This window comes from Panthera pardus, unplaced genomic scaffold (assembly GCF_024362965.1).
Source record: "Panthera pardus isolate Hobbes unplaced genomic scaffold, ASM2436296v1 HiC_scaffold_10, whole genome shotgun sequence".
In the NCBI taxonomy this organism is placed as follows: domain Eukaryota; kingdom Metazoa; phylum Chordata; class Mammalia; order Carnivora; family Felidae; genus Panthera; species Panthera pardus.
Window position 1 is genome coordinate 93,090,515 of NW_026526655.1, and position 23,852 is coordinate 93,114,366.

General features: G+C 39.2%; 1 protein-coding gene across 1 annotated transcript in view; it reads right to left on the bottom strand.

The window, feature by feature from the left end:
* The window catches only part of THSD7B (thrombospondin type 1 domain containing 7B), a 1,098,632-nt gene that overhangs the window by 893,598 nt on the left and 181,182 nt on the right, over positions 1-23,852 (bottom strand). The window contains exon 2 of the mRNA XM_053909184.1: positions 17,239-17,308. The gene's annotated coding sequence lies outside the window, so the exon portion shown is untranslated. The remainder of the gene's footprint in view (positions 1-17,238; positions 17,309-23,852) is intronic.

Sequence of the window (23,852 nt, forward strand, 5' to 3'; positions counted from 1 at the left end):
TATTGGGTGTCGGTGTAAACATTTGTCATGTTTTCAGATCAATTTAGGAAAAAAAAATCAATACTTTAAAAGAGTACATGTCAAAATGCCCCTACCCCTTTCCCACTTTGAACTTTCTCAAGCTCTAAAAAGTTTCCTTCAATTTCTTCCTTCAGAAATCTAAGTGCTCCTCCCCCTGCCCACCAGCCTTACATTTCATGAATTCTTGAAAATGAAAAACAACAACAAGAAGACACTATTCACTCTAACTTGGTTGGTAAAGAAAAGAAGAGGGGTTCCAACAGCTTCTTTTCTCTGATAATGACAATTTACTGAGGTGTAATTCTTGCACATATATGCATTTCAGAAGAAGGTGGCAGAACAGGGAGACATAAGCTTGGCCAGGAGGACACATTAGCAACTAAAGTCACTTGTACACTAGGAAGGGAGAAAATAACTAGGAATGCTGCATCAGTAGTACTTTTCCTTAACAGTCTTGGTTTGAACAATGGAATCTTCTGAGTTTGATTTTTTGCAAGTCCTGTAAAGAATACATTGCCCCCCAAATGGTTCAAGAAAAGGGTAGATTCTCCCTGGCACCTGAGTTTGCAATGCTTTGATTTGTGTTGGAAGTTTGGGGAAGTTAAGTTTATTGCACTTGCTGAGATTTACAAATTCTACATTTTTCTACCTTGCCTCCATGGTTTTAAGCTGGTTAACACCAAAGATCTTCACATGAATTATTCTCAAGCTTTATACTTTCTCATTAGAAGCATAGATCAATTCTGTAGAGTCACTTACCCTTCCCTTGCTTCCAGATAGCAATAAAAAAATGTTTGAGTACCACCTTACAGTACACAAAGTACTTTCTTATATGATAGCTTGTATGAGGCACAGAAGTACTGTGACACAGACCATGTTATCTCTGTCAAACAGTGAACTGTAAAACATACCAAAAACAGACCAACATTCAATCTTTCAGTCATTAGGCATGTGCTTCTACTGGCTGCTTTGTGTGTATGTTTTTTCTCTCCAATTGATTTGTAAAATCTTCCAAAGATCATATCATATATTTTTCTATCACCCTCAGTTCTAGCATAATGTTGAATAAAAATAAATGTTCAATAAATGAGAGAATGAGAAAAAATGAAAGAATGCATGACAAAGAATGACTCATTAGGGAAGAAGCCATTACAATTTATCCTGAGAACTATAAAGCCAGAACTTTTGAGTAGAAAGAAATGTGGCTCCAATTCTAGGCTGAATCCCTGCCCATTCAATTGTGCGCTTTAATAGCTTTCACCATATGAAGTGGGATAGAGCACAACTGATCTCTTCTCTCTGCTGAGCTTCTCTCCTTAGCTTCAAGATACCTATTTGGCACTTTCCCCACCCTCCATAAAGTCCTCCTTGCCTAAGCTTGAAGATCTGTCCTTCCTCTGAATTTCTATATTGCTTTCAGTCAAACCAGCACTCAGTCACTCCCTAAATTTTTTAATTTCATGTTTTGACAATCTTTTTGCTCAATTTTAGACTGTCTTCTATTCCTTTCGGTCTACCAGGATATTTAACATAGTAGCAGAGTCACGTAGTATACACTTATAAATATTTTTATTTAGATAATGGCTTTATTCATGCATGCAGTCAACAAATAATGTCAAATGCCTACTCTGTACTGGGAACTGTTTTGAGCATAGTGATACAGCAGGATACAAAACAAAGTCACTGCCTTCATGAAGCTTAAATTCTAGTGATAGAAGACATACATAAACAAATAAGCACATAACTAGTGAAACAAATGGTGAGAAATACCATGGGAGAAATTAAACAGAGACGTTTATATTCTTATATAATACAAAAGAGTGATCTAGAGCAGTGGAGACGGGACTAATGACTGAAAAAGTATCTGAAGTATCTGAAGCAGATTTGGAGAGGGGAGGTCTCACTGATAAAGTAATATTTGCGTAGAGATCTGAAGGAAGCAGGAATGTAAAACATGCAGATGCCTGAGAAAGGGTGTTCTAGTTTGAGGGAGCAAGCACAAATGCCCTGAGGTTGGGTCATGCTTAACACATTTAAAGAGCATCGAGGCTTGTAGAGTAGCTGGAGTAGAGTGAGGTTAGAGTGTAGGAGATGAAGTCAAAATGTTGTGCGGATCGACTGTAGGCATTGTAAGGACTTTGGCTTTTATTCTGAGTGAGCTGGGAAGCCATTAATGAGCCCCATGAAGGAGACTGATATAATCTGATTTAGATTTCATATAATCATTCTGGCTATTGGATGAAGATCAGAATGTATGGAAGCAAAAAAAAAAAAAAAAATGTAGAGAATAATGGAAGTAGAGAGTTAGGCAGCACTATAGTTGTCCAGCTAGTAACAGGGGAGGTAGTGAAAAATGTCTGGATTCAGGATATATTTAGAGCCAATAGGATTTACTTATAAATCAGATGTGTAATGGGAGGACAGGAAAGGAGTCCAGAAAGATGCTGAAGTTTTGGTCTGAGTGACTAGAAGAATTGGATTGCCTTTGCTTACCCTGAAGAAGACTGTGGAAGGAATAGGTTCAAGGAAAAAAACCGCGAGTGAACTTTTGTTCATCTCTGATTTTAGATGCCAACTAAACACAAAGGTTGTTAAGCATCCAACTGTGTTTCTGTAGAGAGCCTCAGACTATAAATATGAGAGTCAACAGTATATAATGTTATTTTAAGTCATTAAGACTAGATGACATCATTTAGGGATTAAGTGTAGCTAAATAGCAGATGTGAGAAGACTGAGCCCTGCAGACATATTTATTAGATGTCAGGGAGATAAGAAATAAGCAAGGAAGAGTAAGAAGGACAAGGAAGTAGGAGATCTAAAAAAAGACCGGTGAAAGTTTTATCAGAAAAAGTGTTTCAGAGCACCTGGGTGGCTCAGTTGATTAAGTGTCCAACTCTTGATTTTGGCTCGGGTCAAGATTTCATGGTTCTTGAGATGGAGCCCCATGTCACGCTCTGCGCTGACAGTGTGGATCCTGCTTGGGATTCTCTCTCTCTCTTCTCTCTGCCCTTCCCTCATTCATGTGCACTTTCACTCTCCTTCTTAAGAACAAACAACAACAACAACAAAAAACCAGGCTTCAGGAAGGAAGAAGTTATCAGCTGGGTCAAATCCTGCTGATAGATAGAGCAAGATGAGGTCTTAAGACTGGATCAGGCAACATGGGGTCATTGGTGACCTTGACAAAAGTGTATTTGCTGGAGTGGTGCCAAAGGAAGCCTGATCAGTATGGGTTCTGGAGATAAAGGGAGGAAGGGGATTAAAGCTAAGGAGGGGAACAGATTGCTGCCTATAGACTATAACTTTGGATGAATCTTTCTGCAGAGAAAAACAGAATAGAATGATGCTATATGTTCATATGTGTACTATGTAGTCAAGGAAGGCTTTTAAATATGAGAAATATTAGCACATGTTTACTTTATGGGAAAAATCCAGTAGAACAGGAAGAATTGATGAGCCAGAATAAAATGCACATATTTTACAAATACCCACTGGATAGGGAATGTGCAGGGTTTAGCCCATTGTGTAAATAGGGCAGGGGACCTAGCATTGTGTTTTAAAAATTGTTCTTCAGCTATTTATTCTCATTTTGGTACTTGGGTTTTGTTATTGGTTTCCATTCGTTTGGTATACTTAATGGAATCAGGACATTCCTTTTAATTCCTTTTGCTCCTTTTTGTGCTTTTATTTTGTGTCATGCTGTTCTAAAAAGTTGCTTTACGTAAGAAGGAGAATCAACACGGTAAAACACAGGCACTGGCTCTATACGCCTGTTGTTCAAGCTGCTTCTTAGACTACTGAGGTTCTCACCAGACTAGGTCCCCAATAAAACTTTTCTTGGGTCCTGAGAGCTTGGCTGTGAAAGAGAGTGTGTTCTTCCTAGTTTTATGCCCGCCTAGGGGTGTGGATTATTAGGTGTGCATGTGGAGGAGGACAAATATTAGGGTGGGTGCCCAAGACATGACTGCACAAGCATTGCTCTCCTACCAACTGTTGCCACCCCTCTTGGGGTTGCCTATGTCTCGGTTTTCTCCTCCAGGAAAACTCTCATTGTAATCTGAATTCTTACCTCTATCTTTCTTTTTAATGATTTTTTTTTTTTGGTGGGGAGAGAGAGAGAGAGAGAGAGAGAGAGAGAGAGAAAATGCATACACACACGAGAGTGCGAGGGGCAGCTGGAGGGGAAGAGAGAAAAATCTTAAGCAGGTTCCACTCTCCGAGCTAATCCACATTCAGTGCTCAGGGCTCAGTGTGGAGCCCAACATGGGGCTCCATCCTATGATTGTGAGATCATGACCTGAGCTGAAATCCACAGTCAGACGCTTAACCAACTGAGCCACCCAGGTGCCCAATTACATCTATCTTTCTAAATGGCATAACTTCTCCAAGGATGACTTAGGCCTTCAGTGGCCATTCTAAGGGACACCTGAGAGGGGTAAAAACTGTTCATTTGAGAGGCAACTGAGGAAAGAAAGAGAACATTACTGAGTCTCAATTGGCAGATTTTTTGACTGCAGAGGCCTCCAAATGAATTCTGATCAAAAGTTGCTTCACTGAAAGATTCTTTGGCTAAGCTAATGAGCAATTTGACAAATTTAAGCAGCAATGAACTAGATTCATTTCCCTAGTAATCCCTCCCCCTCCTGTCTTCCAGTTGCCTCCTTACATCCATTTCTCTGGCTTCCCCCTTGCCCTCTATTTTCTCTCCCACACCTCTGTCCACTCCTCTCTCCTTCTACTTGTCCAGACTCCCTACTTTTCCCCAGTGATTCTCTGAAGACTCCAAAATACTGGTTGCCTCTGAAGATCCATCTTCCTATGAGGTAGGGATGTGGGCAACTATAGAACTTAAACTTTGTCCCTAAGCTGAATTAAGAGTTATAATTCAGATTTTTCTACACTCAGAGAAGTCCAGAAACTATTCATAAAAGAAGTTAGACTTTTGAGAGGTGTAGGGGGCCCAAAGTTACCTAATCTATATTAAATTGTACACATATTGAACAGAAGCTCAGAGGCTGTCTTTTTTTTTTTTTTTTTTTTTTTTTAATTTTTATTTTTGGGACAGAGAGAGACAGAGCATGAATGGGGGAGGGGCAGAGAGAGAGGGAGACACAGAATCGGAAACAGGCTCCAGGCTCCGAGCCATCAGCCCAGAGCCTGACGCGGGGCTCGAACTCACGGACCGCGAGATCGTGACCTGGCTGAAGTCGGACGCTTAACCGACTGCGCCACCCAGGCGCCCCTCAGAGGCTGTCTTGAATGGCAAAAGTTTATTGAACTTACTTAGAAAGGGACCTACAGGATCTCTCTTTCCATAAGTCTAAGGATAAAAATATAACAAAACAAAAAAAGGTCTGAATGAATGTAAGTCAATATTTCCTAAAAATCACACCGAAACCTTTCCAATAAAATTTGATTGGACCATAATTCAATCACATAAACAGATAAAAGATGGGAAATAGGATATTTTCAAGATATACCAGAAAATACCATCAAACAACATTCAGGAACTAAAGTAGGTTTTGAGGTAACAACAGCTCTTTTTATTTCATTTTGTCTTTGGAGTTTAACCTGATGTTAGAGACCTAATTAAAGAGCAGAAATTAGAATGGGAAACAGTCCCTTTTCCTGACACAACGTTTTGAAAGAACTTAAGAACAAAAACCAGAAAAGACCCAAAATAAGTTTGTGGCCCTGCAGACCAGACAGCTAGATGACTGCCTTCCCAACTGATCACTTATTGACAAGGACACTTGCAGAGACTGTAAACAGAAGGGACTCTGGAAAAAAGACTGTCCAGTCTTATAAAATAGAAACCAAGATGAAAATTAAAACCAGACAATTCACATCCATGAGCATGCTCCAAGGAAGGAAAAAGGTGTCCAGTATCTTGCCTCATCTTTAAACACTGAAGGTAAATTAATTATAAATATAGATGGACAATTTCATCAATTCCTGTTACATATGAAGGTTACTATTTATATATGAAACTCTACCACCTTTTCTCGGCTTCTTCTTTGGAATAATCATATAATACAGGTGTTAGGTATTTCAAATAACCCACAGATTTCTCTGTATCCAATGACTTAACTATAACCCTTGAGCTCTTACTTGAAAAAAATCCCTTCTTCCCTCTGATATCACCCCTGCAATTTAACAAGAAGAGTCAATGGCTTCACTGTAGAGATCTCTGTGTTGTTCAGTATGCTTCTAGACCAGGACAGTCACTATCTGTTTGCCTTCACCTGGGGAGGACAACAATATACCTGCACAGGCATGTTCAGGGATTTGCTGAAGTCTTCTCCTATCTCCCAGTTCCTCAATCAGACTTAAATAATCTAAAACTCCTTTGTGATTCAGTGCTAATACAATATGTAGATGACCTTTGTTAACACTTGTTCAGTAAACAAGGAATCCTGTAAAGAGGATTCTGTTTTCTTGTTCACAGCTTTAGCAAGAAAGGGTCATAAAATTGTTATCAAAATACAGTCCATTATTTAGGGCATGATCTATCCCAGGATGGAAAAACACTTTCCCATGATGTATTTAAAAGTATCTTAACTTATCCTAGATACTCTACAAAATGACAACTTTGGGCATTTCTAGGTTTAACAAGATATTGCAGATAATCAGGGCTGAGTTTTTCTGAGATTGTGACACTTCCATATGAATTGACCATGTCCTGAGTAAGAGATCTTCTCTTCTGGAAGCCCAAACATGAACAGGCCTTCTATAACTTGGGGAAGGCTCTTCCACAGCTTCCTTCCCTAGACATTCTTAGCTACAAAAGATCCTTCTATTTGTGCACAAGTGATCTAGATAAGCCCTTGGACTTTTAATTCAACTCCATCTCCATTGGAACCATAAAAAAACCCACCAACTGCCATATCCTCATCCTTGACCCTGTTGCAAAGGCTTATCACCCTGTCTTAGGGCAATAGAACCTCATGGTGCCTCATACAGCACAGACATTACTACTGTGAGAAAACACACAACACTTTTCAGCCAAGCAATTAATCTCTTATGACACTGTTATTCTCTCCTTCACATTACGATTCACTGTAGCCACACCCTGAATTCTGCCACTCACTTGCCCCCACCAGAAGGGGAACCTCATTAATGCCTTACCTCAGTTAGAGAACTTTTCTGTACCACACTCAGATCAGTTACAGACTGTCATTGAGAATTCTGACTAATATTATTTTTTAATACTATTCTTTTTTAAAAAAAAAATTTTAATGTCTCTTTATTTCTGAGACAGAGAGAGACAGAGCATGAGTGGGGGAGAGGCAGAAAGAGAGGGAGACACAGAATCTGAAGCAGATTCCAGGTTCTGAGCTGTCAGCACAGAGCCCGATGCGGGGCTCGAACCCCAAACCATGAGATCATGACCTGAGCCAAAGTCGGTCGTTCAACCGACTAAGCCACCCAGGCGCCCCTGACCTAATATTATTGATGGAAACCTGAAACCAGAGGTTATGAATCAGGATATGACATCACTAATTTAAGCTCTACTTTAGAATATACTACCTCTACCTGAGATAAAATTACCCCAGATGGCCAAAGACTCGAGAGGAAACAAACAATAGCAGGTATGTTCTCAGAGTAATACATCACTTTGGGACACTTTGGAAACAGAGTTATTTCTTCTGCTAGCACCTCCATCAAAAATGGACAAATCAAGCAACTTATAGATACACTCTACTATTACAGAAGTGGCTATCACAATGGTTCTAGAGCATGCAAAAAGAGATGACATAGAGGCTAAAGAAAATGCTCTCAAAATCAGTAAGCCAAACTTAACCAAAGTTTTGAGAGTCTATGCAAATCCTCAAAGGATAAATCTCTGAAATAGTTCAAAGAAATCACAAAATATTAATATTTAGCCCCTAACTTCAAAAATAAAGACTGGGAAAAATCTGGGTTCATCTTCACTCAATCCGGTGCTCTGAAGAAAACCACTTGATGGCATCAGATGATTTCAAATGGATGGATATTTGCTAAATTTCTCCATGAAACTACTCATCCTGGTGTAGACAAATAGGTTACTGTCTTAAATCAGTATTGGTGAGAAGTTTTGAAAAGAGAGTTTAAGTTATTTTCAGGTCATGTGTGAACTATCAGCAACATAATACTGGAAAAACTATAAAGGTGGGACATAAACAGAAACTAAGGGGTCTAGGAGTCTTTTTAATATCTTCAGGTGGTTTTTACTCAGCTTCTACTCTCCATGAGATTTGAATATATTTTAATTATTGTGTATCTAATTTCAGGCTGGGCTGAAGCACTTCCTTGCCAAAGGCTACAGCCCTTACAGTTGCTAAAAAGCTGTTTGATTTTATGTTTCCAACCCAGAGCAGACCAACTTTTACGCCAAGTGACTAACAAACATATTTTATGTGAACAATTATCAACAAATTGTAACACATTACCTCTTACTCAAAAACTACACTGCCCTTACCACTACAATCTTCTGAAAAAGTTGAAAGAATCAATGTAACATTTAAATTAAAATTATGAGAACTTTCAGAAACCCTTAAATTCCTCTGACCAAAAGTACTTTACAAGCCCTTATGGCCAAACAGTCCATTGCCTTGAGAACACATCAGTTATCATCCTAGAAAGTGGTAACTGGAAGGTCCAGGAATTTTAGGATTTTACCTCTGATAGTAAGTAACCTTGCCCTGCTGTGTGAAATTATGGCAAAATACTGTGAAGGACTCATATATTATACCCAGTCTTATTACCAACAGTTTAAGGCTGACTTTCTACATCTTCTTAGACCCATCTTCATGATCTTGGGCCAGAAGTTTTTTGTCTATTGGAAGATACATCAGAGAAAAACTGCTCATTAATCTCATTGAGAAGGACTTTATGAAGTTCTTGTAATAATAAATGCAACAGTGAAACTCCATTAATACAACATTGGGTCCATATTTCATAGCTAAGGAAGGAATTCCAAATTTGACCCAATTAGAACGCTATTCCAATACAGCCTTCCAAATTGAGGATTCTCAGAGATCCACTAGAAGCAGCCAGTCTTTAGCAGTATGGAGCTGGCCTAAGACCTTCAAAACAAGCTAATAATCTCAAATAGTAGACACCTTTCACCCAGGACATAGACTAAGATCCCTGTCTAATTCCTGTTTTGGTGTTTGCTTGCTTATAATAATTTTTCTTCTCATTTTCTATAAACATCTAGTTGTTATTCCTACAATGATATTTTTCTCTTTTCTTCCTACCTTATTACAAGCATTAGACCAGAGTTTACTCATTTTAGAGCCATTCTTACCTTATCCCAAATAGTAGCCTCTGCCTTCATTCTTATTGACTACTTCATGTCATCAATTGTCAGAGCCCCAGTGGTAAAAACCTCATCAAATGAGACCACAGGGAATTAAATCTGATGGTATTTACACTTCACCTACATGGACAAATAACCTAAACAAATCAACCTGTGATTTTGTTAGTGCCTCTATCTCCCAGAAAAAAATAAACAATTATTCTAATCTATTGGTCAGATTCTAAGTAATTCTAAAATTGAATTCAGCAACCTTCATATTGATGGGCCAAAAAATTGCCACCTATACGAAACTGATAGAGATCCAAATATGTAACCCAGCTGAGGTGAGGTCTTGGTTATGACCTTATCTCATGAACAACCACTTCATTCCTGATGCCAAGATTACTATTCCAGTAAAAGAGGATACTACTTCTTCTGTGGCCAGGATACCTGACCTTGTTTGCCTCACACTAAAACCTCATGTATTTTAGGAATAGTATTCTGACACATCCTATACACAGATATCCTAATTCTATAAATCACCAAGGCTCAAAATTTCAACTCAGATAAGAGCTCCAAAGTGAAGCCCATCCTCGATCATTCAGGCTTTCTACCTGGGTGTTCACATAACTCATTCATTATGTTAAAAATCAAAGTGGAATTCTCATTGGTGGGAACTATACAAATAGAAAGGACTGTAACAAACTTATCAGTGGCTCTGGAAGAAATTATTAACAATACCATCTCTGCCCTACCTGGAATAGAGAACAGTCTAAACTCAATGTCACAGGTATTGACAGGCAATTGCACTGCTCTAGATTCTTATTGTCTACCTATGGCAGTGTCTGTGCCATGGGTAATACTTTCACCTGTATTTGGATCAATAAAACAGACAACAGCCTATGGGACTTGATCTCTTGGCCTGGGTTGAGCAGTTGAGGTTCCCAGTTCCAAAGCATCTTATAGGGATTGTTATTGTTTTTATCATAGTGATCATGATGCTGGACCACCATATTCTATCCATAGCCTTAAATACTTCTTCATAGTTGCTCTCTCCACACATGATCTGCATGATGATATAATAGCAAAAAGCTAGGGGACAAGAAATAGTGGATAGAGTCAAGAAAATATCATGACACTGTTGATTATGGAGATAACTGGACAATGCTCAAAGGGGAAGATCTGAATTTCTAGAGTTTGATGAAATACTCAACCCCATAATCAAGACAATGATCAAAAGGGTGGATGAAAAGATGAATATATAAAAGGACAATGGCCAGACCAAAGATGACAATAGAACTCTGGCCCACAACTTTGCAGCAACCAGCCCAGAAAGTCAAATCGCAGGCTCTACAGCAATTAGCCAATAATGGCCAGGAGTTGGTCACTGACTGCCAGCTTCCCTATTGTTTTATCCCCTCTTCTGACATAAGACCAAATATACTCCTCAAACCAATCAGCTAAGATGCATCCGCCCTCTAGTTAGCCCAACTCAGGCTTCCTGAACAACTTCTACTCACAGCATAACCAAAAATATCTCCTTTTTGCATCATAAAGCTTTATCACCATTCTGCCAGCCTTTGAGTCTCTGCCAGACACAAAGTAATGGTGGTTAACTTCTTGCTATAGCAAGTTCTGAATAGTCTCTATCCTTATTTGGGTCATTGTTCATTTACACACAGGAAAGAGAAGAGGGACAGACCCTGGCTGATCCTTGACAGAAGAAGCCATGATCTGATTTAAAGGGTTATTAGAGGGGTGCCTGGGTGGCTTAGTCAGTTGAGCGTCCGACTTTGGCTCAGGTCATGATCTCGCGGTCTATGAGTTTGAGCCCTGCTTCGGGCTCTGTGCTGACAGCTGAGAGCCTGGAGCCTGCTTTGGATCCTGTGTCTCCCGTTCTCTCTGCCCCTCCCAGCTCCTGCTCTGTCTCTAAAAATAAATAAACATTAAAAAAAAATTAAAAAAAAAAACAGAAATCAAGGTTTGTCCCTGAATCTCAGATCCCTGAAAACAAATTCATGCATTCCAAAGTGCCTGTGTTCAAGTTCTTTAAAAAGAAAACCTATTCCATAATATTATGTCTTTTAATTAAAAAATAAAAAACAATGTCCATTATCCAGTTGTCTTCAGCAATCTATTAAGTTATTAAATAATACCTCTATAGGCAACATCCCAGTGAAAATGTTGCTTTGTTTAATTGGTGGCTATTATGACACTGGAGCCTGGGATTACTCGAAAATTGTGTTATTTCTGTCTATGAAGGTGATAAATCATATTTCATTTGGGAATGCAGTCTAATTTACAGCTCATGTGCTTTTATATTACCTGTTGGCATGTTAAAAGAGAATGATAAAGACAGCTAAATAAACCATACAAATTGTTAAAATTTAAAATATTTCTCACCAGGATCCACTAACTCTTGAGTTTGGTGGATATAAGCAATAGATATGCAGGTTCTTTAAGAGAAAGTGCTGTCCAGGGGAGGTGTGCTTCTATTGTGCTTTGAATTTTTTTTCAAAAATATCCATTATCCAATTATGTCTACACCTGAAATACAACCTGATGCTCTTGCCCTACAAAATGAAAACCGTAATCCCTAATTTTAATTTTTTGTTTTGTTTTAGGCAAGTGTATCTAGAATGAAAGAAACTCTGGAACAATTCCTAGCACTTGGTCCATCTCCAGATGGAAAGAAGGAAGGGTATTCTGCAGTCTTTCTGGGCTCAGGGGCCAAGCAGCCATCAACAGGAACACTCCCAACACAGACAATGCAGAGAAAGGCTTGCTGACTTGAGAAAATAGTTGACGTGATTTGCATTTAAGTGATGCCATGTGCATCTGAAGCGACTATTTAAAATCCAGGGTAAATTGTAAGCCATTCCTTTCAAAAATATAGCTTGTAAGACTGCCATTTGTTGGGGATAATCTGTAAGAAAACTGGAGAGGAACACATTTGTTAATGGCCCCTCAAACTGCAGCTGATGACCAATAAGGGTTTTGGTAGAATTGATATCTAGAGCCAGAAAAATCTCCTCTTAGACCTTTGATCTCCCCAGCAGCTGGAGGGATAAAGGTCTGACTCACCTGCAAGTTTTACGAGGCTGAATTCTATGTTAGGAAACTCAATAGAAATGATTCAGGGATTCCCTCACTATTACTTCAACTTGGCAGTAAAACTGCTAATATCAGCCCAGTCTTATAACTTTGGTCTGTGAACCTGTTTTCAAGGGCATTAGGTTCCTCCGTGACATATTTGGGCATTTTTCTAACCCATCATGGAGTGGCTTAGGTACTGCGGGGTGGCCAGTTTCTCCTCTAAGTCTGCTAATCCATTCCTGTAGTGAAATCAAACAGAATATCCTCATCACCTTCTCAGAATAATGATTATACTTCAGAGAATTTTCACATGATTAGGGTACTGGCTTTGAAAGTGTGTTCCAAAGGCCACCTGTGGTACGAGCAAATGGAGGTTTAGGGGATCTCACACCAGACCTACTGAGTCAGACTCTCTGGGAATGAGATCCTATAATTTGCATTTTAACAAGCTCACCATGTGAATCTTACACATACAAATGTTTCAAAACCATTGCCTGCAATCGTCAAGCCACTCTTGGAGAGCTGGAAGCCAGGAATCTGGTCTTACTTGCTGTCCACAGCAACAAATAAATATGAATTGAATAAATGAGTGAATGCATTATTAAATAATAGAAGTTATTTGAAGTATGAGGCAAGTAAGTATGAAAGAACACTTTTCTACTGCATATACATTTATTTCTACTATATATGTAGTATCGATAGATATGTCTACTATGTACATGTAAATATGTGTATATATATTTACATATATACATATATATAGTATCTACTATGTATATGTAAATGTTATATTTTACTTTACATATATATTACATGTATATTATACTTTACATATATGTATATGTAAGTCTTATATTTTATGACCCATTTAGTTTTATATTACACCTGCCCAGAGTGCCTGTTAGAAATTAAGATTCTCTAGCCCCATTCTAGACCTACACTCCCTACTCCTATAACAATAGAGCATTATTCAGTACTTTGAATACTAGTCACCTTTCATTATTGACAAAACATAGTCAAAATAATGATGGCAATTAAATAAAATGTAATTTCATTTAATATCATAAAAGCCTGGAATAGAAGGTTCTGTTGTCCATATTTTATATATAGAAAAATAGAAAGTAAAGAAGATGAATTATTTCCTTACTACCTAGTAAGAAGGAGCTCCATTAATTAATTCATATCCCGAGCCCTCCATGCTAACACCATGTTTATGCCTACACATAAAGAGTATATTCACTCCCAAATCTTAAATGTTGAGATTAAAGAAGGAAAGTATGCAAAGTTATCATGTCATATAATTTATTTCTACAAAATTAAATAAAATCTGTAAGCATTTAGTGATAGTTTCATAGGCACATCAAAAGTTAAATTGTAATACTGGAGTTCAGATATCAAGGCAAGACAATATAGAAAAGCTTCACAACAATGCCCCATTTTGAAGTTAATGCCTTCCCAACATCAGCTATGAATCTAATGGTGTAAAAGCCCATTATGGTTGCAATGAACTGTTAGGGTATCTGGGAAAAGGGATTCATACTGGACTCTGAAGGGAGACAAGATGTAATAGTCAAATGGATGAACAGGTGTTCTTTTCATCGCTTTATTCAACATTTACTGGGTTACCTTTTAGATGCAAAAATTATGTTAATTAACAGGGTTACAATTTTCCCAATATTTAATCCTTTGGGGAATCCTCTATTTCCCATTTCCTGTGGTGTGAGTGGGGCTGACCACATCCACCTGCCTCAGAAGTAGACATATGGCTCAAGTATGGACAGTAATGTCCTCCATTATCTCTGCCACAGAGGAATAAGCTTGGGACCCAAGATGAACCGATCAGAGCTCTCTCTGGAAGTATTGTGTTGGAAAAATTTAAAAATACTAACTTTCCCATCACAAGCTACATGTTCCAAATATGCAACAGCTACATGAGACCATCTTCTCTGGCTATATGGCAGAGCCTTCTAGGAGAGAAAATGCAGCTAATATGCAATCTGCACAAGAGGTAAAGAGAGATTGCTGATAAAAATCACTTGGTTCCCTGGATCCAGGCTTGACTGGAGCCTGGACCTTTTTGATAGTTGAGCCAATAAATTTCCTTTTATGCTTAAACTGGTCTGTGTTGGGTTCCTCTCTTTTGCAGCTGAAAGTATTTCAAAAAATAAAGCAATGATACAAAGTAAAAAAAAATATTCACCGTCATCAAGAAACTTAGAGCTACGCAAACAAGAATACTAATAATTATAATGCAGTGTGATAAAATGTTAAAATAAACGCAAGCAGTAGATGCTTCGCTAGCACAGAAAAGGGCCACCTTATTCTTTATCTAGAGTTAGAAGCATCAAACTTCTGCCACTGAGAGGTATCAGCAGGGATTTATTAGCCATTATCCTCTCTAATCTTTTTCCTCTATTATATACAGAAATGACCATTCAAACCAATCAGTGGACACTTCCTTCTACATACATAGTATATAAATATTTAAAAATGACACAGAAGTCACTGAAAAGAACTGCACATATTTTCTGGGCTTATTAGTAAAATTACAGTTTACAAAGGATTTTATTTTATTTTATTTTATTTTATTTTATTTTATTTTAAAGTTTATTTATTTTGAGAGACAGAGCATGAGAGGGAGAAAGGCAGAGAGAGAGAGAGAGATAGCACATTCCAAAAAGGCTTTGCACTGTCATTGCAGAACCTGACACAGGGCTCAAACCCATGAACTGTGAGATCACGACCTGAGCTGAAATCAAGAGCCAGATGTCCAACTGACTGAGCCACCCAGGCGCCCCTACAAAAAAATTTACATAAGACCTTCCTTAACTAGGGAAACTGCTTCAAACTCAACATCAAACAACATTATTTACATACTTTTAAAATCCGTTATTTTCTAGTTCAGTAGCAAATATCCAGTTCAAAGATGATCATCAGGTCCAGGGACCCTCTGGAATCAGATAAATAGCTACTGAAAATTGCTCTGATTTGTTTTTAGCCTCAAGGGAGTATACTTAAGGACAGAGGTAACACAAAATTAGGAAAGGGAAAACACCTGAAAGCAGAGAACTCTACATGTATAGTTAATCATGTATATGTTTTGTTAACCACAGTGATAAAAGGTAGTCACTGTCTATGTTTTGTTTCGTTAAAGTTAACCTGACATCAAGTTAGAGCCAGTATTCATCAATGGCAGGGGGAAAGAAAGCAAATTTTGCATAGGATTGTCACAGGGAAGGAGTGCCCAGATTTAGTAGGCTTCATTGTAATTCAAGGGAAGGGAAAAGTCCTACCTCCAAGAAAATACAAGAAAGTGAGTGTTAATCCATACATTAAAAGGCGAAAGCTGCTGGGAGGTAAAAGAAAAATGGGCTTTATAAATACATGAAATTATTAAATAAATTCTATATTATGAACTAATTGAGATAATCTTCTATGTAGAGAAAAGAGGGAAAATAACCTTCAAAGATTATTTTCTGTTTGCTAACTGCATGATTTTATGAGGCCTGAAGACTTTTGATGAGACTGAATGTAAGCAAAGTTAGCCCGAGTTGCTGCAAGAGAGCACCAACCCTTTAGAGCCATCTTTCCAGCAAACTCTATAGAGAACAAAACTCTTACACTAAAGCTGTTCCTTCAGAAGGAAGGAGGAAGGAGGGGAGATGAAAACGCTTTAATTTAGAGTGCATAACTTGCTCTTTCTAAAAGAGGGCTTAAAGTAGACCAAACAGCAGACAGTAAACTTAAGGATGGGCACCCCCTCATCTCCATCTGTGTATCTCTGCCAACACGTCTCTCAAAGCTCTGCACGTGGTAGAAGAGGAGTAATATGAACCTAATAAATGTGGATGGATAAATTTACAGCAAAATAGACAAAGCTAAGAGTCTATCTTTGACTTCTTCTATTAAAATAACTGAGCTCCTTGTAGCCAAATATACCTAAGAGAATCTCAGGGCCTCACAGAACGTTTGCCTCACAATAGGTACTCTAAACAACTGATGTTTTAATAAATGAATGAATGCTACAGATTCCAATCACTATATTGAGCCTTTCACGCTGATTCATATATGCCCCCAAATCACTACTGCAGCCTTCAATGCAGACAGACCACTAACTGAGGCACAATGGCAGGACAGCCAGTTTCTCCCTGCCTGGTCTCACAGTTTTGACAATGTTAGATAAATTTTGGATGCAACAGTCAGAAACTCATCCTTCTCCAAGGAAAAATTCCCCAATTATCAACATAGTTTCTTCAGGACCCCCAGATGAGTTCACAGAGACATAGATGGTGACCTTGAGGAAAGGATATTGGTTCTCTTCTTGTTCTTATTCAAATGCTATGCCCAAGTCTGTGACTTTGTGGTTTATTTGCAGAAAGGCTTCCCTGTGCAGGCATGCTGCCTGTTTAGAGAACACATCAGGTGCCCAGCTCTGGAAGACTGCACACCGTTTAGCCAAAGGATCTAAACCCATGGTAACATTTTTTCTCTCTCCACTTCTTCACTCTTGACGGAAAAGGCAAGATACAGAAAATTTCCCAAGCAACTCAACTCTGGTTTTTTCCAAGTGGCCCTTTAACCATGGAGTGTGTTGGGTAGGATTAGGCAACCAGCTTCTCAGGGGCAGGGGAAGCATACTTAACAAGTGGGATAAAACTTAATCCAATTGATACAGTTGATTGGAAAGTTTTCTTCAAGGCAAGTGGTGAAGCTAAGTGACACTTTGAAGTCCCCTATCAGTCTCAAAAGAATGTGAAATACCACCATGTAAATGACTTGTTCAAGCCACCCTGATCCTGATATCCCACTTGTTTACTAGAAGAGTATCAGAATCACACCCTCCACTGTCCATATGGAAGAAATATCAGCCTGGACCACCATGCCAGGGAGGCTTCCTCTTCAAACCGCCTATAAAGCAAGAACAGAAAAAATTTCTTCCATTAGGTGCAAATGCGGTGACAAAAGTTTCCAAAACAAAGAAGCTTGAAACTGAATGCGAGTAGCCTCAAGTCAGAGGAAGGTTTGAATATGTTTCTCCACAACTGCACTGTCCATTATTATTACAGAATCCCTGGACCACTTTGGTTTGAGATTATGAACAAATCTCTGATTTTCCCCCAGATACATATAAACAAGTTACATAACACACACGCACGCGTGCACACAAACACACACACACACACACACACACACACACATTTCAAGTGGTCCCCAAGGCCACATGAAGCCCATTCATGGAATTTTAGGGGGTCCTTGTGCTCCAGGTTAAAAATTCTTACTCCAGGGGTGCCTGGAAACCAACTCTTGGTTTCAGCTCAGGTCATGATATCATAGTTTCATGGGTTCAAGCCTCACATCGGGATCTGCACTGTCAGCACAGAGCCTCCTTGGGATTCTCTCTCTCCCTCTCTCTCTGCCTCTCCCACACTCATGCTGTTTCTGTCTCTCTCAAAATAAATGATTAATAAGAAAAGAAACTTTTAAAAAACATGCTTTTTTAAAAGAAATCCCTTTTTTTATTTTTTGTTATTTATTTTTGAGAGAGAGAGAGAGGCAGAGCACAAGTAAGGGAGGGTTAGAGAGAGAAGGAAACACAGAATCCAAAGCAGGCTCCAGGCTCTGAGCTGTCAGCACAGAGCTCAATATGGGGCTCGAACCGATGAACCGTGAGATCATGACCTGAGTTGAAATCGGATGCTTAACCAACTGAGCCACCCAGGTGCCCCCCAAAAAGACATTCTTACTCCAGACTTTGTGGTTTTTTCCTATACTTCCTTGCATTGTTCAAACTAGGGGAGATACACTGTGGGGAAATAAGAAGAATCAGGAATCGCTGGCCACCTCTAAAGTGTTAAAAAGGAATCACTGTACTTGCCAAATACCTGAGCCAAATTCTTGATTCCTAATCTATGCTGCAGGGTTTTCACAGACAGTAAGAGTATGGCAAATCCTTTCATTTAGCAAGTGCTTACTGAGTGCATCCTAGAAGCCAGGAGAGTGCAGTAGTCATTAAGGTTAAAGATGAAAGGTGTTCTGTTGGTCTATAAGGAGCTCATAAAAAAATAGAGAAGTAATACATCCTAATACAGTATGACAGATGCTTCTATGTGATTATGAAGGTGAGTGGAGGGGGTGTTGGGAATGTCTGGAGACCAGCAGGAAGTCTTCTTAGAGAGGATAATGTCTGTGCTGTCACGAATGAATAGGAGCGAGCCATGGAGAGCATGTGCAAAGCATGGAGGTAAGAAAGCATGAAGTGCAAGCAGTGGTATGGCTGGAACAGAAGTGGTAAAAGGAACGGCTGTAGGAATAGACGGGCTATTTTTTGAAGAGCCTTGTTAAGCATGATAAAAAGCTTGGATTTTATTGAAGGAAAAGAAGAACAACAAAAGGATTTAAGGTGGGGAATGTTAACATTTTAGAAAGGTCACTTGTACATGCAAAAAATATTATTGGCTGGATTGCCAAAGAGTTCCAGGAAGTGTCAGTCACTCCCACTCTGATGATTCCAAAACAAATAGCAATCAGGGCATTTAGACATTCACACAGACACACACACACACACCCAGCCCAGTTCCTCAGCTTTATATGGATAGGCTATATTTGACTTTGCTGCAAGTCTTTCCAGATACAGAATTTAATGACTATATTCCCAGTAAATATGAAAAATATATTTTCATAAATATATTTGCCTTCACTATATTCTGCAAAATACAGTGTTTTCATTTTCTGTTGTTGCTGTAACAAATTACTGCACAGCTAGTGGCTTACAGTATGTCAGAAGTACAACATGGGTCTCATTGGACTATAGCCAAGGTGTCTGCAAGGCTGCATTCCTTCCTGGAAGTTCTAAGGGAAAATTTGTTTCCTTGCCTTTTCTAACTTCTAGAGGCCATCTAAATTCCTTGACCTGCAGTCCCCTTTCTCCAGATTCAAAGCCAGTACGCTGAATCTGACCTTCATTGCACAGGAATACTGCCTTCTGACCACAGCTGGGAGAGGTCCTCCAGTAAACACTTGTGTGATTAGGTTGAACCCATCTAGATAATCTGAGATAATCTCCCCATCTAAAGGTCTACACTTTTAATTGCATCCTTAATGTAAATTAACAGAGTCAAAGGTTTAGAGGGTTAGGACACGGGCATTCTGGGGGGAGGAGAGCATTGTTCTACCTCCCACAAAGGGACTTGGCAATGCCTCCTGCCTTCAGCTGTTACTGCTTGACCCGTGAAAGACAACAACAAAATATGTGGTTTTTCTCTCTTTTTCTTTCATTTTTAGCTCACTTAAAGCATTTAATAAGATGCATATTTATGTCTAAGGGTGTGTTAAGGGCTTGACTGTGTTCTCAGTACCATCAACCACTGCACAGAAAAAGAAATCAATAAAGGAATCAGTGCTGATAGATCAGGCCAACATAGGAACTTAACATCAGGATCTGGTGCAAGTGGAAGCTGGAGAGCGTGGCTGACACAGGCCTTTGAAGCACCATCTGAGTAATAGGATTCCCTTGAGACTGAGACAAGCTATAAAGATGAAAACAATATCAAAACAATTAAAACAGTAAAGCAGGAATATCCACGTGCTTAAAATAATCTAATCAACTTTGTCAACAGGCATTCTCCATCTACCGTGTATGTCCCAGGGGCAAAGCTAATGTATGTTTGTGTTTTACACAGCAACAAGCCTATTGTCAATACTGCACCAATAAATTATAATAGCTTAGTCTTATTAAGTCTTCCAGTGCCTAGAAAAGAAGGCTACATTTCAAAGGACCAGAGTTCTCTGCCCTCTGGCCTTTAACCACTGTAGAATGCTAACATTTTCTAAGACAAGCCCATCTGTTTCAAAGGACAGAAAAATTAGCCAAAAACACACATTAAACAAATGTTAAACCTCTGTAATCTGGCTCTATTCAATGTATGTTTCCGGAGCACCCAAACAGTCTGATCACATTCTAAATTCATCACGAGCTCATTATTTATTTATTTTTTTTTTTTTTACTCTTTGCTGTGTTGTCTTGAAATTCACACTGTGTTCTATGACATCAATTCTAAAATCAATGAAAGATATTCTGCTTTGGGGAATGAGATGGCTAGAGAGGCTATGAGGTCACCACCACGTGAGGTGTTCTAACAAGGATGTATGCACTGGGATGCTCAAAGGGGACTCACACATTTGGTGGAAGTAGAAGGTAGACCTTTTCAAACCTGAGATGCAATGGTTCTATGAGGTTCTATGAGACATGATTATATTTAGAATGGATCTAGATTTTGAGGACCTGAGCCAGAAAGAAAGACTCCTTTAAAATATCCCCTGAAAACTCTGCAGCAAATCAAGTAGCCCTTCATAAAGACCTCTGATGAAAGTCAACAGACAAGGTGGACAGCCAGTTCTGGAGCATGATTTGAGATGCACCAAAGGGTACCCTTTTCTCTGGTCTATAAGGGTCTTCAAGTAAGGAAAAAGTTGAGGGGTCCAAGGAAGCCAGATAGGACTCATCCCAGGTGAGAGCACTGGGAGAAGACTCTAGGAAGAGGCCATGAGCAAATGAGCTGGGTGTGTTCAGAAAATACGAAAACAGTCTTAGACAAGAGTCTACTGGGAGAGATAGGGAGAGAAAAGTTGGGGGAGACATTCAAGGTCTTCCGGTGCAATCCTGTGCATGAACACTCAAGGTGTTGAGTCAGAATATGGAAGAAACTAAGTGAAAGTTTACACAATACGGACTCTGACCTGTAGGCAATGACAACTAAAAAATAGACCCTGGAGAGGCACAGAGGATCCAACCTGAAGCCAGCCTGGGTAGGGGTTTGCTAACACACACTGAGAAAAGATATGGAGGAATGTTCAGTAAATGATGAAATATTGGACTTTCTCTTTTATTTCAATCATTTAGCATTTTCTTTGTTTATTCCCTTCCATGTTCTTCTCAGTAATACTGTTTTTGAAAAAAAAAAATTCAGTCTCACTTAGCTGTACTGAGTGGAAAAGGGAAGAACTGTATTTGTACACACATTTGTCCATGTGGCCTGGATATGTCTGGCTCAGGGCAGCACTGATGCCCCTGAACAGAGCCCCTGGAGCGGATGGTCGGGTGCCGCCAGGGAGAGAACATAGGGAGCAGGGAAGCAGGAACACTCCTCAGAAGTTCCGAACTAGCACATTTCCAAACACTCTCTCAGGTAATATCTTGGTGTGACGGACATGAGGACCAGCAAAACAAGATATGAAAGAAAGCAGCATAAAGTGACAATTAGGTCAGAATGTTTAATGTACAGAAGAGATGCGGGGAGAAGATTGTCAAAAAGTGATATGTTTTTGCTTTTCTTCCTAGGCCTCCCCAGCCAACAGTGTAGACCTTGCCCCCAGGCCCAGTTAAGGGTGATGTAAATTACTGTTTATACTCAGAGGCCTGGGAAACTTTTAGGAGAGCCAATATCTGCTGGAAAGTGAACTATATATCTTTTACTCATTCACCCTTACCGGCCATAGTGTTTGAGCATGTAGCACCAATGTCAGTGTATTTATTTACAAATTTTAATAAAACATACCCATATAGAATATAAAAAAAGAAATCTATAAATGAGGACATAAAATGGGATAAACTATATGTTTAAACTAATATTTATATTGCTTGCACCCTATGCCAGACTTTCGCCTAAGCACGTTACATGTACTAACTCATTCAATCCTAATAGCTCTCCAAGGTAGGTATTATTAACCCCCATTTTACAAATGGGGAAACTGATGGTTTCCCACTCATGGTCACACAGATGGTCCCACCACTCATGGTCACACAGATGGTAAGCACCAGAATGTGAATTCAAACCAGTAGTCTGACTCCTACCCTTTGCACCACACTCTCCTAATTCTTCTGATGCTTCTCTAATTGTGATTCTGCCTTGCTGATCAGGATGGCATAAGTTAATCTCTCAAGATGTGATGGGCACTTTGAGAGAGGTTTATCATTAATGAGAGCGGCTCAAAATCCATATTTCAAATAGTCTTCTTGGTAGTCATATCTGATTAGATCGTCACTGTTTTTTGCCCTTTTATGTAGCTGACCAGGAGCTGTGAAAAAGCAAGACAATTGCCAGCATGGCCATTTGCTTTTGCTCCCTTGTGGATGTTCCTTTAGCATTATCATCAATTCACAGGTTCTTCGTAGAAATCTGTTTTAAGGCACTCACCCATATTGGGAGGGGTAGGTTAATTAAACAAGATCACTGACCCTTAAATCCACTTAGCAAGGCAATATAAATCTTAACTATATCACAATAAGCAAAACTCAACTTTACTCCCACTCAGCTCATTCTGCAAATTTTACCCAGGATATGACCAGCTAATTGTTGGACAGTTTCAACGAGAGCACCAGTGCCAATCAGCAGAAAAGTTTAAGAACATTTTTTTATAAACACAAGTAAAAGTTCTAAAATTGTATTCTCATACCATAAAGGACTGTGTGAACCCTACTTTGCAGACCACTATGCTAATGGAGTGTTTTTCAAAGTGGAATCCTTAGACCATCTATATCTGAATCAATAGGATTTTTAAGAAAATCTTGATTCCTGGGCTTAAGTCTATACTTCCAGAATAGGAATCTTAGCGTAGGACCCAAGAAATCTGCATTTTAAATCTTTTTAAAATAATTTTTTAATGTCTTATTTATTTTTGAGAGAGAAAGAGAGAGAGAGGGACCGAGAGATACAGAGACAGATAGAGAGAACAAACATGGGATGGACAAAAAGAGGGAGACAGAGGATCTAAGGCAGGCTCCCCATTGCCAGTGCATAGCCCAATGTGGGGCTCAAACTCATGAACCGTGAGATCATGAACTGAGCCCAAGTTGGATGCCTAACCCACTGAGCCACTCAGGTGCCCCAGGAAATATGCATTTTAAATGACTTATTCACATGATTCTTTCATAGATCAATACTGATAGCCAGTGCTGTGGGTGCCGCTACATTCCTGATAGGTAGCTCCCAAGGTTTCAAAAGCCCTACAACCCCAACTTTCTAGCCAATACTTGAATATTAAAGAATCAAATATAGTGACTCTGGTTCTCCTTCCCCTGTAGATTGCACAGTTGAATATAGCCTTTCAATTACTCAGAAAGATTTTGTTTCTTCAGCCTAATTATAACAACCCAGGAAATAAATGTGCTTGATTTTTTGTAATATCTGTAGTTCCTGATTCAGCACTGGATACAGCAGGCCACAACCAGCAAAGAGCTTGCATTAATTCCCAGTGGCTATCAGGGGTTCTGTCTGGACAAGGATTCTGAGACTAAACTGGAGCACAGTAACCAATGTATGATGCATTACCAATCTCTGCCATGGAAACAATGTGGAGAAGTGGCAATTCAGGAAAGGCATGTGACAACACAAATGAGCCGTCTTGCCAGTATATTCTCAAAATGAATGAATATAGGAAGATATCCCAAACATTG